This window comes from Perognathus longimembris, unplaced genomic scaffold, assembly GCF_023159225.1.
Source record: "Perognathus longimembris pacificus isolate PPM17 unplaced genomic scaffold, ASM2315922v1 HiC_scaffold_6107, whole genome shotgun sequence".
NCBI classification, from domain to species: domain Eukaryota; kingdom Metazoa; phylum Chordata; class Mammalia; order Rodentia; family Heteromyidae; genus Perognathus; species Perognathus longimembris.
The window spans coordinates 25,672-31,759 of record NW_025961608.1 but is presented as its reverse complement, the minus strand read 5'-3'; the positions used below and the strand labels follow the sequence as shown (position 1 = coordinate 31,759).

Sequence of the window (6,088 nt, the reverse complement as noted above, 5' to 3'; positions counted from 1 at the left end):
CCAGGGCCTCATGTATACAAGGCAAGCACTCTTGCCACTAGCCCATATTCCCAGCCTTCTGGCCGTTTTTTATATACGTGGTGCTAGGGAATTGAACCCAGGGCTTCATGTATACAAGGCAAGCACTCTTGCCACTAGGCCATATTCCCAGCCCTGAGCCTGTTTAAACACTGTGGGATATAGAGTTGTCTTACCTATGCATGACCTTTGGGTAGTTTCATAGTGGGTTTTTCTGCTCTGTAAATTTTTGGATTACATAGTAGTCAAGTATTTCTAATCAAGTCAAATGCTTTTTTTTTTTTTTTTTCCCAAAAGAACCGAGCTCAAGCTGCCATGGAATTCTTGCAAGAACTAAATAATGACGTCTCTGGAAACTTTGTGGAAGAGGTATAATGCATATACACATTATTATTTCTGTGCTGAAATAAAATTTTGTAATAATTCTAAGGCCTAAAAATTTAGAATTTTGGATCTTTGTCTCATCTTAACTTAGTTGGAATTGAATTGGTTGCTTTTTTTATTCTAAAGTAGTGTAACTGTTGCTGCCATGTTTAATATGATTCTGAACTTGTTGGATTTTTTTTTCCCTTCTTGTCTTATATAGAGTCCAGAAAACCTTCTAGACAATGATCCTTCATTTTTCTGTAGGTTTACTGTTGTGGTTGCAACTCAGCTTTCTGAAAGGTAAGTTTGGATGTTCATGTATTAAACAAATTTTTTCATCTTACTTGATTTACATACTTTTATTCTCACTATAAGGATGGGTCTTAAATTGTTAAAGATCCCTTAAAAAGCTTTAATTTGAAGCTCTTGTATTAGCACTGAAAAGGTGAAGAAAAAAATACTGATAAGTGAAAAAAAAATTGGATAGATTTATAGCACTTAAAGTAAACATGGGTTATTTAATCAATCTGATTTAAATGCTCTATATGCCTGTGTAAAATACCATGGTGGAACATCTTTGAACAATTAGCATACACTTAAAAAAAATGAAGACCAGGAATTTAAAACAGGTCCCGTCTGGAGTGTGGATACTAACTAGTAGGAGGGTGAAGGGTGAACCGAGAGGGTGAGGAGGGTGAATATGGTCTTGTTGAGATTGGCCTGGGAGAGAAAGGGGTTGGGGAGAGTGACTGGGTGAGGGGGAAAGTGGGAAGTGTCTGATCAAAGTACATCGTATGCATATATGGGTGTGTCAGAATGAAACGAACCCCCCTTTCACAAATAATTGATGCTAATAAAATGGAGGGAAACACTAGTTAGGACTGACTATAGGAGTTACTTGGAGGTGCATATATGTGTTTTGTAAATTTATTTATCTTGTGAAAATGTATATCAAGTTTTTTTTCTAACCAACATTCTTCCTAATATAATACACTAGGGTTTGATATCCCTTTTTTCCCCCCTAAAGATAATGCATTCTTGGGCTGGGGATATGGCCTAGTGGCAAGAGAGCTTGCCTCGTATACATGATGCCCTGGGTTCGATTCCCCAGCACCACATATAGAGAAAACGGCCAGAAGTGGCACTGTGGCTCAAGTGGCAGAGTGCTAGCCTTGAGCAAAAGGAAGCCAGGGACAGTGCTCAGGCCCTGAGTCCAAGGCCCAGGAATGGCAAAAAAAAAAAAAAAAAAAAAAAAAAATGCATTCTTTAAGACTATAGCCTTGTGAAATTGCTTGCTTTTCACTTTATCCTTGACCTGTTTATATTAGTGTAGTGGGTGTATTTTTGTATTTATTAGTAAGAATGTTGCTCTGTTTTAAGATATGTTTTCATGTTGGGCATGTTTTATGTTTGGCCTATATGCATTTGCTTATGTTCTTATTTTACTTTCTTTTATAGTACATTACTACATTTAGCAGATGTCCTCTGGAATTCCCAAATCCCTCTGTTGATCTGTAGGACATATGGACTGGTTGGTTATATGAGGATCATTATAAAAGAACATCCAGGTAGAATTGTTGCACATTTGAGACTTTCTATTCATTGCTTTGGCTATAATTTTAGGAAGTAGGTGTTAAATTATAAAGTGAATATATATCTAATTACAGACTCAAAGTAGCAATCCGACTCAATATACTTTATTATTTTCTTACATAGCGTTATAAAAAATATAAAGCTGAAATATAACATTTAATCTTTTTGTTTCCTTCTTCATCTTGTTAAGAGACCTAGCAACTATGCAAATACTTAGATTCTTTTCTCTTCTAGCCCACATAGGTCCTGTATCTCTACCATAAGAGAGTAATGTGGGTCACCCTGACACATACCAACATTTCCATCTCCAATCCTTTATCTTTCTCATGCAGATCCTTATACTGCAGTTCATATGTAGTTTGACAGAGCAAGCAAGCCATTTACCCAGCTACTGTTCTAAAGGAAATAATGTCATTCATAGGCAGAGCTGCATCACCTCAGGGCTGATAAAGGGATAGCTTTTTACCTATAAAATCTTATTTGTAGAATTTCATAAGTTTCTCTTCAGTATTCATACAATAGTCTTTATTTACTTAAGAAAGTGTTTTTGTTCTGTGCCAGCTCTGAATCAGGTGCTATGTTAGTGTAGGGATGGCCATTAATATTGACAGCATCACCAAGGAATGATGTCTGTATTGGCAGCTAGGTTGGGTAAGTTTCTGGTAGGTAGTGATGGGCTATTTAAGAGGTTTGTGTGGGAGAATGACAGAATGAATTTTTATTTTAGATGGATTATTCTGAAGTTGAGTGGAGAATAAATGGACTTGAAGGGGCAAAGATTGGAGGTAGGGGTTGATGTTAGTAGGTTTCCAGTGGTCTAGGTAAGGGAAAAAGAGTAAGAGCCCCCTCGGTAGGGAAGATATTATAGGTATGGGGAATATGGGAAGCGGAGGTAAATAATAGTGAAGGTAAACATTGCTAGTTGTGTTTATATTATTTCATTAACTATTTATAAAACCTGCATCAGGTAGATAATATGTCTGCTTTTCACAGATGATACTGATGCACAGAGAAGGTCAATTAGCTAGTAAGTGATAAAAGTGTGCCTTGTTCTAAATGTTCACTAAAACCACATATTCTCTTATAATCCACGTAGAGACTGGTTAGGTTCTGGAAGTGGGCAATTGATGTTGGGGGCAAAGGAAGCAAAAATACTGGATGGCCCTTAGGTTTCTAAGGAAAAGACTAGGTAGACAGCAACACTGTCTATTGTTAAGATCACAAGAGGAAGGTAGGTTATCAGGTGTCATCTGCCCATACATTTTGTCAGTTTTGAACTTCTGTTATGAAAACAAATTGTCTTCTAAGTGAGTCTTGATTTTACTTTTATTAAACTTAAAGTGAGCCAAAGGTACACTTGTAATCTTAGCACTTAGGAGGTTGTTCCAGGATTTAGAATTCAAGGTCATCTTGAGCTATATAGCTAGACTTTATTTCATAAAGCAAGCAAATCCTTTTGGTTCATTTAAAATTCATGCATGTATAAATTTTACATTTTTAACATCATGAAAAAATCTAAAGGCACTGTGGCTATTTAAAAATTTGTAGAGTTCCTCAATTCCTAAAATACAGTGTATTGCTTCAGTATTGTTAAAGAATTAAGTTTAAGTTTATCTTTTGGGGTGACTTATTTTACAGTAATAGAATCTCATCCAGATAACGCATTAGAAGATCTGCGACTGGATAAGCCATTTCCTGAGCTGAAAGAACATTTTCAGTCTTATGATTTGGATCAAATGGAAAAAAAGGTTGGTGTGTGTGACTTCTTTTTTTTTTTTGGCCAGTCCTGGGGCATGAACTCAGGGCCTGAGCACTGTCCCTTGCTTTCTTTTGCTCAAGCCTAGCACTTTACCACTTGAGCTACAGCACCACTTCCAGCCTTTTCTGTTTTTATGGTGCTGAGGAATCAAACCCAGGACTTCATGCATGCTAGGCAAGCACTATACCGATAAGCCAAATTCCCAACCCCAATGTGTGTGACTTTCATAGAGATTTTCAGGATTCCAAGATTTTCTTTTTGAGATATAGTCTCACTGTGTAGTCCAGGCTGGCTTCAGACTCAGTATAGCCCAGACAGGCTGGCCTTGTACTCCTGATCTTATTGCTTTAGCTTCCCAAGTGCTGAGATTCAGACATGTGCCTCTATATCTGATACAAATGTGTGTTTTTACCCTAAGGTTTTTCAGTTGTACCCATGTGAGAAATAACCCATATTCCTGTCATTCATCCAGACCATATGATAACATTTTACTTTTTTTTTCTTGGTGGTGTTCCTGGGGTTTGAACTTACAACCTTATGCTTACTAGGCAGAAACTCTACCATTTGAGCAATACCTCTAGCCCCTTATTTGTTTTCAATAAATTAAAATTTCCCCAAACTTAAGGACTTTTTAGTTGAAGAAAAGTACATAAACTAAACTTCTTTGTGTATTTAATACCCAAGTGAAGAAATTGAGCATTAATTAATGTATTCGAGGAGCCTTTTTTCATGGCTCTGTTTCTAAACAGACAAATGAAATGTACTTTTTTTGAAGCCAGTCCTAGGACTTGAACTCAAGGTCTGGGCATTGCCCCTGAGCTGCTTTGTCTTAAGGATAGCATTCTACCACTTGAGCCACAGTGCTACTTCCAGCTTTTCTGTGTATGTGGTACTGAAGAATCCAATTCAGGGCTTCATGCATGCTAGGCAAGCACTCTACCACTTAGCATATTCCTAGCCCACAAATGTACTTTTTAAAGTATGTTTGAAGAGTTTGAATTTGAGCTGGGTATGATGACACATGCCTATAATCCTAGCACTGAGAAAGTTGAGGCAAGAGGATCTGGAGTTTCAGGATAGAATGGGCTACTAAAGGAGTTGTGTGTGTGTCTGTGTGTGTGTGTGTGTGTATGTGTGTGTGTGCAGGGTAATTCACACTTTATCTAGCCTAAAAGAAAACTGATATAGAGTCATAAAAGAAGTTGTGTGTAGTTTTATTAACCATAATAGAAAGTTTAGACTTAATTTCAAATATTCTAAGAACACATTGGAAAGTTTTAGCTAGAAAAGTGATGTGCCATGTTTTAGAAAGATCCCCTTGATTACTGTGGTGTTGTAGAATGATTGGGATCAAGGAGTGCAATGGGAGAGCCAGGAAGCAGGTTCAGACATGCTATCAATAACTGTGATGCTCAAAACCATGAAAGAAACAGAGACATACTCACTAGACACTATGTTGAAAATTAACTATATAACTTGTGTGGGGGGAATGGAAGAAAACACAGGGAGAGATCTTGCGGAAGGGGTGACATTGTCTAAAAAGAAATGTACTCATTACCTGACATGTTCTTGTAATCTCTCTGTACATCACCTTTTAAATAATAAAAGAATACAAAATTACAAAAATAAAAAATACAGGATAAATAGCACCTTTTGCCATCCATAACTATTTTCCGTATATTTAAATAAAATTTCTAAAGAAAAAAAAAATCCTAAGCTCTTGTTCAAATATAAACATTACCTGTAAAAGGCTTTTCCCTGATTGAACTCATTTTCTTAGAGCCCATTCAGTATCTCATAGGTAGTATTCCCTCCATTTTTAATCAACATATTTATAAAAATCTACAGGTAAAATGATACATACTTATCAAGTACAACATATTTTACACATAGAGTGGTTAAATCTAGCTAACATATATATCGCAGATTATTATCATTTTTGTGGTGAGAACACTCAACATCTACCCTGTACTCTCAGAAGGTAGATTAAGAGTTTATGCGTAAGACCCAAATTTACAGGAGGCCTAGAGATTTAATTGCCAAGACTTCAGCAATGGTATTGGCAAATATCAAACTTAGGTCTTTGTAATTCTTAGACGTTTTGCCATGTTGCCACAAAAGCATCATGAGCATTAAGAGGATTTCAATTGAACACTAGTCTGAAAAAATGAGGTTTTGGTGAAATTGGAAAAATAATAATAGGATGTGAGATTACAACTCTGTTAATCTTTATTCTTGATGATTCTTTCTACTCCTATTCCTCTGAAAATCTAAAACGATAGAATCTCAAAATAGATTTCAAAAATTCAATACCTCTCAAATATTCAGATGAGAATATACATGCTTCCCAGT

The 6,088-nt window shown here is 36.3% G+C and overlaps 1 long non-coding RNA gene across 1 annotated transcript; it reads left to right on the top strand.

The window, feature by feature from the left end:
• Positions 1–205: 205 nt before the first annotated feature.
• On the top strand, positions 206–3,945 carry LOC125345622. The gene is made up of 4 exons (XR_007209767.1): positions 206–387; positions 605–684; positions 1,843–1,952; positions 3,616–3,945. It is a non-coding gene; the product is annotated as an uncharacterized LOC125345622 (long non-coding RNA).
• The last annotated feature ends 2,143 nt before the right edge of the window (positions 3,946–6,088 follow it).